Consider the following 13,874-nt stretch of genomic DNA (forward strand, 5'->3'; position numbering starts at 1 on the left):
CCACATTCTGTGTGGTATGTCATTTATCTTGATATGTTTGCTGCAACGAGTTTGTAATTTCCAGAACCAGATCAGGATGACTTCTAGATCAGCTATTGCTTTGTTTTGTCTACCCTACACTTCCCTGCCCACAAACAGAAATGAGAGTGCAAAAAGTAAAGGGAGATCTCTGCATATCTTCTAGGAACTTATACTCTGAAAAGGACCAGATGACTGCTGAAAATCTAAGACTAGAGGAATAAGAAATTTAACAAGATTCAGATGTACATACCCCATCTATTCTAGGTAACCTCTATGGTAACTGCCAAATTGGCTTTCTCCTATTCCCTTCCTTCCTGTGGAGTTGGTCTAGCTTACCCAGTACTGGCTGAGTTGAATGGGTAGGGGTGTGAGATTGTGTTCTAAAGAGGTAGAGCTGCAATATATACAGTATATATTTATATGTTGAAAGCAACGGGGACACCAAGTTGGTTGGTAAATCAACATACATTAGGAAAAATAGAATTTCAGACACGTGGGGGGCACACATATACTAAAAGGAAAGAGTTGTCCAGAGGGCTATGGTCAGGGGTTGCTGTAAGGATCCCAGATCAAAGCAGAGTGAAGCACAGGAATAAAACCTAAGGGGTTAAGAAGATTGAAGTGGGCTGACTTAAGAGGGCAGGTTGGCGTAGACCCCTGGTTTTCAAACTTTGTGAATTACATGGGGAATCTTGATGAAATGCAAATTCTGATTCAATAGGTCAGGGTTATAATCCGAAATTCTGGATTTCTAGATTTCTGGCAAGCTTCCAGGTGATTCAAATGTTACCAGTATGTAGACCACACCTTTAAGTATCAGGAGTGTGTGCAATCCCATCTAGAAGACACTGATATGATAGCATGGATATCAGGTAACAGTTTAATAAGGATGAGGGGAGAGAAAAATTTACATACATAAAATCACACAGAAGTCCTTAAACATTTAGACATTTTATTTTATAATTCTTATGCTTTGCTATAACATTGAGAATAAAGAATAAAGTTTTCCACAGAGAACAGATTTCTGCCTTGGATCATTCAGGACTCTATAGCTTACATGCCAGTGATTCTGTGATGCTTTTCTTTATCCTTAATGATCTTGTTCGCAAAATGACATCTAAACTGGGACTTCCCCAGAGGCTAATGAGGAATTTGCTGCATAGACGGGCTTGAAAGCCATATTTTTGGCAGCAGGCTGGAAAGGACAAAGCAGTGGCCCAGTAACCTAACATCATAAATATATGAAATTTGTCCACCGTGAAACCAACATTATTGCATTTGTATCATATGCAAAACTTAAGGCAAATAATATAAGGAGCTCTATTCCCCTCAGTACTAAAGATATTTTCTTGTAATAGTAGCTAACATTTATATAACACTTAGCAATTTATACATTATTTTCACATATATTATCATATTTTATACTCACAGCAAACCTATGAGATAGATAAGGCAAATATTAGCCCCACTTTCAGAACAGAAAAGAGATTCAGAGAAGTTAAATGATTTACTAAAGGGCACAACTTACACTCAGTTGTCTTGACTATAAATCCAGTGTAGTTTCCATGGTACATCTATCTAAGACTGTGCCTTAAAGTAAATTGTAATGCAACCTGATTGCCATTCATTTTGGTGGCATGTTCAAGTATTCTAGTCAAACAGGTGAAGAAATTCATATGGGTCATAAAGTGAAATGCTAAACCAAGAAACATGGGGTCTGCACGAGGAGTATATTACTTGTTTCATCCCATCTACTAGGAGGTCATCAAACATAGGAATGCTCCCTTTCTTGTCAATTTCTATGTCATTCCCAGTCTTTGGTCTGTGAAATACTTCTTTCCAAACAGCAGGGATTACCTTGCCTACCTGCATATTGAGCCCCACCCTAATTTCAATCTTGAACTTAGGCAAGGAGTATATAGTAAACTCTAAATACGTTTGTGATTCAATATCAGAACAATCAACTTCTATTCCATATTTGACCCTATATCCCAGTTAACTTCCTATCCCAGTTAGTTCTTTGGGCCATGGTCAGCGGTCTAGTAGTCTAGGCTTTCTAGGACTCAGGAGCAGCCTTACTTTTGCAAGCAGTGTTCCCTTCTCCTTCCAGAGACTAGAACCCTACCTGACCTGGAGTACACCATTCTTCTTCTTCTTCTTTTTTTTTTTTTTAAGAAGAGAGAGCACAAGCAGGGGATGCTGCAGAGGGAGAGGGAGAAGCAGGCTCCCCACTGAGCAGGGAGACCAACATGGGGCTCAATCTCAGGACCCTGGGATCATGGCGTGATCTAAAGGCAGATGCTTAACTGACTTGAGACCCAGGCGCCCCTGGAGTACACCTTTCTGCTGTCAAAATTCCTGAGTGATGATTGTCTGCCTATAAGGTCTTTTCTCATATCATAACCTAGATTTGAGGCAGAGTAATTAGGGGCAGATGTTATATTGGGAGTACAATTTCAGAGAGTAAGAAAGAGGGACATGGATAATGAATCAAGAAAGCAGGGAAAGCCAATTCAAGGATGTGTTATTGAGCTGACCTCAACTAAGTGAGACTCTTTGCTTAATCCAGTTGAATTGTTTAAGAAGTTGTATAAACTCTATCCCATTCATGGGTGGAAACAGAGGGATGATTTTTTTTCCAAATTTCTGAGGGCAAATTGGGAGACAGTGATGTGGTGAATAGATCATTATTAACCAACTTTCTCTAAGTACTCCACGCCCTTCTCTATGCTTAATGCCTTATATATGTGATCTCGTGGAATCCAACCACCAACCCTCTCAGGTAGGTACTATTCTTCTCCACACTAGCCAATGAATAAACTGAGGCCCAGAGAGGTTAAGCAACTTGCCCATGGTCACACAGCATATAAATGGTGGAACCAGGATTTGAGCTCAAACTGCATGATTCCATGACCCTTAACCACTATTCGGCACTGCCTCCAGGGGGATGAATTTAGTCACCATCTCCTATCTCCCAATGGATAAGGATTCACCCATCCACCCAGTCTTTCGTGCTTCCACGTTGTACATATATATGTAGGCACCAGAGATGGTCTCACAGTAGCGTTCACTAGTAAATCTCAGCTCAGGAGTTAAGAGGCATACAATGAAGGCATGAGGTAAGGTATTGTCTGGTTGCATCTGCATGAAGTATGTTGGAGCCCACATAGCTGATCACCATAGTGACAGCTAGAATAATGTATAAGTGAAGCCAGGATATACAAAAAAAAATGCCTAACATATCCCAACACCAGAGGATGACATTTTCTCCCTGTGCCAAATCCACCCAAATGCCTGAGTAGTATTCAAAGTCTTGTCCTTTTGTTGCTACATCTGGCATCTTTAATTATCCCATGTCTAGCCATATCAAATCTCTTCATGTTATGGGAGTGGCCGGTTGCAAATGACAATAGGAAAAACCAGATAGGCAAAATACTTCAACACAGGGAAAACACTATAACAAGCAGTTGGAAACAGAAACTCAGACCTTGCTTGGTGACCTAGACCACCTTTTTGGATGGATTCCACTTTTTCATAAAGGAGGTGACTAACAGCCAAAAACAAATGGCCCATTTCACAAGCCTGAATGACTTCAAGGATGTGGAGAACTGCAGAAAAGTGTTTCCCAAGTACATAAAAATGTGCTGGTGCTGGTAAAGTTTTTACCAGTCTGTGTGGAAATGAAAAGAAATGAAAGTAAAGTAATGAGCTCTTCAGACTTAGTTTCATTCAATTTCATAGAGTGTTCTAAGCCAATTCACTGAAGCACTGTTTAGAATAGTAAATGGTTGGAAATAATTAAAATGTCCATTAATAAATGACTTAAATTTGGAACCAGAAAAGACCCCGCATAGCCAGAGGAATGTTGAAAAAGAAAAGCAAAGCTGGTGGCATCACAATTCCGGACTTCCAGCTCTATTACAAAGCTGTCATCATCAAGACAGTATGGTACTGGCACAAAAACAGGCACATAGATCAATGGAACAGAATAGAGAGCACAGAAATGGACCCTCAACTCTATGGTCAACTAATCTTTGACAAAGCAGGAAAGAATGTCCAATGGAAAAAAGACAGTCTCTTCAACAAATGGTGTTGGGAAAATTGGACAGCCACATGCAGAAGAATGAAACTGGACCATTTCCTTACACCACACACAAAAATAGACTCCAAATGGTTGAAAGAACTCAATGTGAGACAGGAGTCCATCAAAATCCTAAAGGAGAACACAGGCAGCAACCTCTTTGACCTCAGCCGAAGCAACTTCGTCCTAGAAACATCACCAAAGGCAAGGGAAGCAAGGGCAAAAATGAACTATTGGGACTTCATCAAGATAAAAAGCTTTTGCACAGCAAAAGAAACAGTCAACAAAACCAAAAGACAACCGACAGAATGGGAGAAGATATTTGCAAATGACATATCAGATAAAGGGCTAGTATCCAAAATCTATAAAGAACTCATCAAACTCAACACCCAAAGAACAAAGAATCCAATCAAGAAATGGGCAGAAGACATGAACAGACGTTTTTCCAAAGACATCCCAATGGCCAACAGACACATGAAAAAGTGTTCAATATCGCTCGGCATCAGGGAAATCCAAATCAAAACCTCAATGAGATACCAGTAAAAACAGTAGGTATAGAATACTATACATACACGTATTTGTTTACTTATATATGGAATATCTCTGGGAGGATGTCTAAAGAACAGATAATGGTGGCTGTCTCCAGAGAAGGAAACTGGGTGATAAAGGAAGAGGGGTAGGAAGGAGCCTTTTTATTGCCCATTCTTCTGTACATTTTGAATTTTGGACAAGAGTTTTTGTTTGTTTTGAATTTGTTTTCTAATTTTTTACCTAAAATAGTCTTTACAATGAAATAATAAGGTTTATAAATTGTGGACGGTTGGTTGTTTTGTTTTTAATATATCCTTATAGCAAATAAAAAATTGCCAACACTATGGCAAGTTCACTTTGGGAAAAAAAAATGTACTTTGTATGTGAAACCCAAAATTTTGGGAACCACTCTTCTAAGGTCCCTCCTGGGGACTCAACAACCAGTCTGTCTTTTTGCTATTCCACTCTTAACTTGTGTCTCAGTTCTGGACCCATGCTTCTGCCTTAGACATCTTCCTAGTACCTCACTCCTTTTAGGACCCAGACCTTGCTGTGCTTTTGTCAGTCAATGCCCTCTATCATCCCCACCACAATCCATGGATTAGCCTCCTATCCTGCAATGGGATACTGTGACTGGGGCCCTTCTACTTACTGATAGACCTTTCAGGTATACACAACTTGACTGGGTTACTTTCTAAGCATTACTTGTTCCCACATTTTTCTTTACTCTTCTCTAAGTGCCTGTGAGACCATCCCTGATAACTCATGTTTGATCTCTCTAATGTCAAGTGTTTACCTGGACAACTTTCTTAAAATGTGCTCTGCTTATCAGACTGATTGGAAATCTTCCCATGGCACTTTTGGGTGATTCTTTCCTTTCAGTATTTCTTTACACCAAATGGGGCCAAATTGGTATTATGTCTTGTGGCAGAGATGGCTAGTTATCTATACCATTATCTATTCTCCCAATCTTTGGTGATAGATTACTGAATTGTATTCAGGTGGCAACATATCTAGCTAAAAAACTATATTCCTCAGACTGATTATTTCCCTTAGCATAATACTCCCTCGCTCCATCCACGTCATTGCAAATGGCAAGATTTCATTCTTTTTGATGGGTGAGTAATATTCCATTGTGTGTGTGTGTGTGTGTGTGTGTGTGTGTATACATATGCCACATCTTCTTTATCCATTCATCTGTCCATGGACATTTGGGCTCTCTTCACAGTTGGGCTATTGTTGATGAATCACTGAATTCTGCTCCTGAAACCAATATTGCACTGTATGTTAACTAACTAAAATTTAAATTAAAAAAATTTTTTAAACCTATAGCTCCCAGCTTCTCTTGAAGCTAAGTGTGTCTGGGTGACCAAATTCTTATCAATGAAGTAGAAGTAAAAATGTTGTGGGGAATTTCTAGAAAGTCCTAAGTAGAAGCAAATCAGCCCCCATCTTTTCCCCGTCCTCCATCCTGATGTGTAGAATGTAATTGTGATATCTAGAGCTCTAACAACATTCCTTGCTCTGTGAGAATGAGGGCAGAATGTTTAGCTGGAAGGGGTATGAATCCATGAATATTGTAGAACTACCATAGCTATTCTGGGCTTATCATCTTCAGTTATCTGTTATATGAGACACAAAAAAATCATCCATCTTGTTTAAGCCGCTCAATATTAAGTTTTCTGTCCCTTGAAGCTGAAACTGATTCTGATACATTGTCCCTATCAGTTTGCCATTTCCCTTTGAAGGTAACTATGCCTTGCTCTGTAATGTTTCTTTTTTATTATTTTTTATTTTTTTGAAGTTTTTTTTAAAATTCCAGCTAGTTAACACACAGTGTAATATTAGCTTCAGATGTATAATATAGTGCTTCAACACATCCATATAACACCCAGTGCTCATCATGACAAGTGCCCTTCTTAATCCCTGTCACACATTTAACCCATCCTGCCACCTACCTCCCCTCCAGCCCTCCAGTAACCCTCAGTTTGTTTTCTATAGTCAAGAGTCTATTTCTTGGTTTGCCTCTCTCTCTCTTTTTTTTCCCTTTGCTCATTTTTTGCTTGTTTGTTTCTTAAATCCCACAGTGTTTTGATACTCAACATGTCTGACTAAGGATACCTCCCTACATATGTAGGGAATAAAGATATTTATGGAATTTTCAACCCTACCCATATTGCTAATTTCTTTACTGCCTACATACTGATTTATTATTATTCACTGCATATTTGGTGATTATTGTTTTACAATTAATTTAATTCTCTACCCCAAACCATGAGGAGAGGAGATATCATGGCATGGGTTAAACATGGCTTTTCCAAGACAAACTGAGCAGAAGATGTTGGTTGGAGCAAGTACAAACTCATGAACACTGTCCAATAATTATTTACTGTAATAACTACCAAAGTTCTATCTACTGCTCAGACATCTCTTCTGAGCTCCAGTCACATGCATTCATGGAAAATGGACCCATATCTACCTCAAGTTTTACAGACAACCCAAATCAGATCATTTAAAAACAGAGAGCTTCACCTCTTCCCTTAAATCTCCCCTTCATCCTGTTTTCTAGATCTCATTGAATGGTGCCACAATCCACCTGAGAGACATATTCTAATCCACTTCCTCTCTCACTACAGGCTCTAATTATCCTTGAAGTGCTGCCTATTCTACTCCTGTGATAAATCTCAAATCCATCCTTAGTCTCTCATCCTACTGTCTCTCCCTTAACTTCAGCCCTCATTATTTCTTGCTTTGACTATTGCAATAACTTGAGACATGGTTTCATGGGCAACCCACTCCAATACAGGCTCCATACTATGGTGTCACACATTTTTCTGAGATTGTGTCAGAGTCCTCAGTGATGTCCAATTATGTGAAGGCAAGAAGCTAAACTCTCCATTGTGACACTTAAGACCTTCAGAGATCTGAACCCAGCCCACACAGGTGTCCTGATTGCTGCTGATCCAACCATACAAATATGTTACCATTCCCACAAACACATTCATTTCCAGCTCTATGCACACTATTGATGTAGATTCTGCAAATGTGTGCATTTAGAACTAGTGAACTATCCAACCTTAGAAACCCAGCAAGATTATCTCTTCTTATTTGAGCCTTCACCAACTACCTTTTATCTCTTGGCATGAAGAACAAAACCCTTCTTTATTGGGGTCCCCACACACAAGTTTATATGTGCTGACTTCATGTAATTCTTATATTGTGTACATGATTGCACAATGTAGCACTCCTTCCATGTAGCTATGGGTCTTAGAAAGCAGGAGAGAATGGCATCTATGTGGGCCAGCACTAGGACAAAGCCATGCTGCTATGTGAACTTCCCTAGACACATACATGGATACAGAGCCTTCAGAGGTCCATAGCACATTTTGCAACAATAAGAAGTCCACCTGTACTCTCCTATGTTCTCACCCTACTGACTCCAAGGCCTCCCATTTCCCCAAAAGCACAGCCAGCCATTTTACTTCACGGCCAGGCCAGGTACCACCCAAGTTTTGGGCCTGGACTTGCTGAGGGGATCCAGACACTTCTTCCCAGGTACCTCTCTAAACCAGGGGAAGCTTGATCTCCTGAAAGATGAGATGCAGCTGAGCAGCTAGGTTCCTCAGCAGAGCTGGTGCTTCCTAACGGCTAAGGACGCTCTGTTTATTTGGGCTTGGCCTGAACAGTCTCATGGAGCTAGAACCTAGTCATTACTAAATTCAAGATATCAGAGAAAACATTGGCTGGAACTTCTTGTCCTCACTTTTTTCTTTTTAGAAAATACAGAATCTCTGTCTAATAAATAGCACCCTCTCCCTCTAAGCCAAGAGTCATGTGGAACAAAACCAGAGGAGTTGTCTTGTTTTCTACAGTTAAGAAGTGGGGGATTCTTGGGCGCCTGGGTGGCTCAGTCGTTAAGCGTCTGCCTTCGGCTCAGGTCATGATCCCAGGGTCCTGGGATCGAGTCCCACATCGGGCTCCCTGCTCAGCGGAGAGCCTGCTTCTCCCTCTCCCACTCCCGCTGCTTGTGTTCCTGCTCTCGCTATCTCTGTCTCTGTCAAATAAATAAATAAAATCTTAAAAAAAAAAAGAAGTGGGGGATTCAATATGTGTTTACAATGATAGCAAAGTTAAAATAGCTCAACTCATTGCCAAATGAAGGATAACAGAGACATAAACACCGTCCTTAAAAAGATTCTTTTAGAAGGAAAGTATGAATTGAATCATTTACTGAAGTACTGTTTGAACAGATGGTGTGATTAACAGCTAACATGTAAGCCATCTCGGGAGCTTAAGGAAAAGTAAACAAGGGGAGCTAAAAAGAGATCACTTTATTCCCCAAAAGGTTCTTTCATTCATTTTACTAGGAAAATTGGAAAGTCTATGTTTGGAGGCTGTGTTTCCTTGGGGGATGTCAGGAGTGAGGGAGGAGGAGAGTCTCTTCAGAGCAAGAGCACACGGATGCAGGGTTGAGCTCCACATGTGTCTCCTGAAGGATGACATGGGTCTGAGCAGCCGAGACCCTCTGCATAGCTGACTCTTCCCAACCACTGAAGACACTCCTCATTTCTGTGTGTCCTGAAAGGCCCCATGTGCCCAGATGGAAGAGAAGGGACTTAAGAGTTGGGAACCAGTTATGAAACAGGCACTCCGCTAGGAACATTACAAGCCCTGCTTCCTCTAAGGCTAGCTCACCACGGCCCCGGGAGGCGTACGTTATAAGGCCGATTTTCCCACTGGGACACTAAGGTGGGAAAAGGAGGAAGAGATCTCCCAGAGCCACATGGCTACTTTGTGGAGCTGCCCATGAAACGCTGGCCTGTTGAGTTTCAGGCCTTAAGAGAGGCAGCCAGTTGCAGAGGGAAGAGCACTGAACAGGATGTCTGGAGACATGGGTGTGAAAGGCTCCTCCGCCAGCTAGTGCCTCAGGCACAGCAGCTGTTGCCTTCTGTGCCACAGTTTCTCCATCTTTAAAATGTGGAAGTTGTACCACATGGACTCCAAGGTCCTCACTTGGGTGTGGAAATGATATCAGAATACCAATCAAGTCGAAAAAAAGAAAGAATATCAATCAAGTTGGCTTCCCCAGCCCCATCATTCCTGAGCACCTTCAGCTGAAATCAGGAAAAAGTCCTTGCACAGCGGTGCAGCTCTAGCCTGGTGCCGCCGCCTTAGGCAAATCTCCAAGGAATTGGCTGACCCTGGGCACAGCGCTCTCTTGACTGCCTTCCCATGGCATTATCTTACCATATCATAGCATATCTGATCCACTTAGTGATGGCCCAGCACAGGTTGTCCTAGCGTTCTTCCCTTCGACTAATATTTATTGAGTGTGTAGCGATGCTCCAGGCACTGTGCTAGATACTGTGCAAACGATGGTGAGCAAGGACACAGTGTCTCTCCTCCTAAGATTAGGCCCAGTGGGGGAGATACACAAGCCAACAGATAAGTAAAACACAGAGGGATAAGTGTGAGCATAAGAAAAGGAACAGAGTTCGACCTGAGGAGTCAAGGTATGTTACCCTGAGGTAATGATGTTGACATCAAACTCAGTCCATTTTTGTCAACCATCCAGAGATTTAGAATCACCCAGGTGACTGTTGTAGATTTGCCTGGCCTATTATCCTGGCATTTGGTAAAACGTAGATGAAAACGTTAGATTCCCGTGCCACTTAGGGTCAAAGTTGCCAGGAAGGTAATGAAAGGTTTTGTTTCCAAAGATCTAGAGACTTAATGAAGGAGGAAAGCAACTTCGGTGTCAGTAGTCCAGAAATAAACTCCTTCTCTTGGGCATGTTCTTGTAAATACTTCTGAACTCTTTCATGTGAAGGGCCTTCTAATTGCCCCTCTGGGACCTAATCCTGGAGGCTTTGAAATGGTTTCCCTTTGCAACTTTGAACCTTTGATACGGTGTCCCCTGGCAGGTGTGATTCTGCCTCCCTCCCTGGCCTTTGTAATAATTGGACTTGGGGAGTGTTCCTCTCACCATTTTAGTGAAAGTGCAACTGCTCTTGAGTTACATTTGGAATTAACTTCAGGTCTCAGCTAAATGGAAGGAAAGTTTACCATGTGTTCTGTGTTTATATGTGACGCTGCTCAGCCCAGGGTTTCTTTCCGGGGCTGGAATGATCCACTGGAACACTGCTCCAGGTCAACAGAAGAAAGAAATTCCCATAACACCTCAAGTGCCTGTCTGCTAGGACACTTACTACTCTGCATCTCACCTTATAGCTAGTTCTGTCCAAAGGTTCCCCTTCATCTCATTACTCAGCTGTGAGTTCCTACAGGCAATAAGAGTGCTTTGGTTTTCCTTAGATGCTATGTGCCTAGAGCCAATACCTTGTATGTAGGAGGTGTTTGTTCAATATTTGGCCAAAGTCCAAACTTCCAAAGTTGCTTTATTGATTTCTCAATGCTGTTGTATTATCACATAAAGCCTGTCATAATTCATTCTCAAAGTCAGCCATCTTCATTCTAGTCCACATGGCAATATTGTTTCACTATTTTGCCAGTTGCTAAAAGTAGGAACAGAAAAAGAGCCCACATGTACTTAATGGTCACAACTAAACAGCAGAATTCTCTGTGATTCTTGTTAAATTACCTATGGTTTTCTGTGGCTTCCATGCTTTCTCTGTTGACTGGAGAAAATGTTGATTAGAATCAACAATTGTCTAGTGAGGTCCATTTGCTTTATAGAAGAGAAAACTAAAGTCCAGCATGTTCAGGCAAAACCAGGACAAGAGATCTGACCTCAGAACTTTTAGACTACGTTGTTCTTTGAATTCAGATTTAAGGAAGATGTGGATTTATTTATATCGTCCCAGCTTCGTTGAGATATAACCGACATATAACACTGTCTAAGTTTAAGGTGTGCAATTTGGTGATTTGATAAGGTGCATTTGATGAAATGATTCCCACTATAGCATCAGCTGACATCTCCCTCACATCACCTAATTACCATTTCTTTTTCGCAGTGGGAACATTTAAGATTCTACTCTGTTAGCAACTTTCAAATATATCCATACTATTATTAACTATAATCACCACATTGCACATTAGGTCCCCAGCACATATTCTTCTTATAAGTGGAAGTTTGTATCCTTTGACCACCATCTCCCCAATTCCCCCACTCCCCCCTCAGCTCCTGGTAACCACTCCTACTCTCGGTGTCTATGAGTTCAGCCTTTTCAGGTTCCACATATAAGTGAGATCATACAGTACGTCTTTTTCTGTCTCTTTTTCTGTCGAATGTCATGTTTTAATTAATCTAAAATTGGGGTGAAATAAGAATTCTGTGCATTTTTTTAAAACGCAGCAGTCATTCTAAAGTCAAGTGGGGACATGAACAATGAATATGCCCACTAGGTTTACTCCTTCTCTTAGCTAGAGTCGTCATTTGCACTCATCATCTTGCAGGGATCCCCCGTGCCCTACTCCCTAGTTTCTCCTCTCAGTCACCTGCTCTTAACTAGTGCCCATTGCCAGCAGTGCCCTCAGTCATCCAGGGAGGCTCATAACCTCTGGTGCAAAAGGAGATTAGACTGTTTTGGCAAATGGTTGTCAATGCGCCCAGGTAGGAGTTGGGCTCACCGAAAAGAACCTAAACTTTTACATGATGGGTGCTAATCCCTGCCAACTGCCATCACCTCATAATTAAATTGGTGGAAATTTCACTCCAGGAGCAGGGGATATGAAAACTGGCAGGCTTAAAACAACCTGCTCAAAGGACTCTGAGATTGGGGAGTGTGAGATCAACAGGTTGTTTCTAGGCCTTAGTTGTGTGAGGGATTCAGAGGACATTAGAGTGCCACAAAGGAGTGCTGTTAGAAACAGGACACAAGCCCTGTGGATGCCTAAGGAACCACTGTTGGCAGTGACCTGTAGGGGACAGGTAGTTCCCAATTAGTATAACGCAAAAAACAAGTGCAAGGTGGTGTGCGGGCTAGAGGATATGATTTCGAGAATAATCTGCATCCCATCTAGATCAGCAGTTGGCAAACTACAGCATGTGCGTCAAAAGCAGCCCACTACACCTGTTTTCCTAGATAAAGTTTTATTAGAGCCTAGTTCTGCCTATTTGTTTACATCATGTCTAAGGCTGCTTTTTGGTGCTACAATGGCAGAGCTGAGTAGTTGCCACAGAGACCTATGGCACGGAAAATCTAAACTATCTCTTAAATGACTGATTTCGAAAAAGTTAGTCAGTTCCTGTTTCAGATCATAAAAGAGAAAGATTGGAAGAAATAATCCAGGGCACCTGGGTGGCTCGGTAAGTTAAGGGTCCAACTTCAGCTGAAGTCATGATCTCAGGGTCCTGGGATGGAGCCCTGTGTTGGGCTCCCTGCTCAGGGGGGAATCTGCTTCTCCCTCTGCCCCTACCCTCCCCCTTATGTGTGCGCTTTCCCTCTCAAATAAATAAAACCTTTTAAAAAGACCTATATGCCAGGGTGCCTGGGTGGCTTAGTTGTTAAGCGTCTGCCTTCGGCTCAGGTCATGATCCCAGGGTCCTGGGATGGAGCCCTGCATTGGGCTCCTCGTTCTGAGGCAAGCCTGCTTCTCTCTCTCCCACTCCCCCTGCTTGTGTTCCCTCTCTCGCTGTATCTATCTCTGTCAAATGAATAAATAAAATCTTTAAAAAAAAAAAAAGACCTATATGCCAATAAACTAAGCAATCTGGATGAAATGGATGCCTTCCTGGAAACGTATAAGCTGCCAAGACTGAAACAGGAAGAAATTGACAACCTGAATAGGCCAATAACCAGTAACGAGATTGAAGAAGTGATCAAAAACCTCCCAAAAAACAAGAGTCCAGGGCCTGATGGATTTCCTGGGGAATTCTACCAAACATTCAAAGAAGAAATAATACCTATTCTCCTGAAGCTGTTTCAAAAAATAGAAACAGAAGGAAAGATTCCAGACTCATTCTATGAGGCCAGCATTACCTTAATCCCCAAACTAGGCAAAGACCCCATCAAAAAGCAGAATTTCAGACTGATATCCCTGATGAATATGGATTCCAAAATCCTCAACAAAATCCTAGCTAATAGGATCCAACAATACTTTAAAAGGATCATCCACCACAACCAAGTGGGATTTATCCCCATGATGCAAGGGTGGTTCAACATTCGCAAATCAATCAGTGTGATAGAACACATTAATAAGAGGAGAGAGAAGAACCATATGGTCCTCTCAACTGATGCAGAAAAAGCATTTGACAAAATACAACATCCTTTCCTGATTA

Source organism: Mirounga leonina, unplaced genomic scaffold (assembly GCF_011800145.1).
Source record: "Mirounga leonina isolate KUSES-001 unplaced genomic scaffold, KU_Mleo_1.0 Mir_101664, whole genome shotgun sequence".
NCBI classification, from domain to species: Eukaryota; Metazoa; Chordata; class Mammalia; order Carnivora; family Phocidae; genus Mirounga; species Mirounga leonina.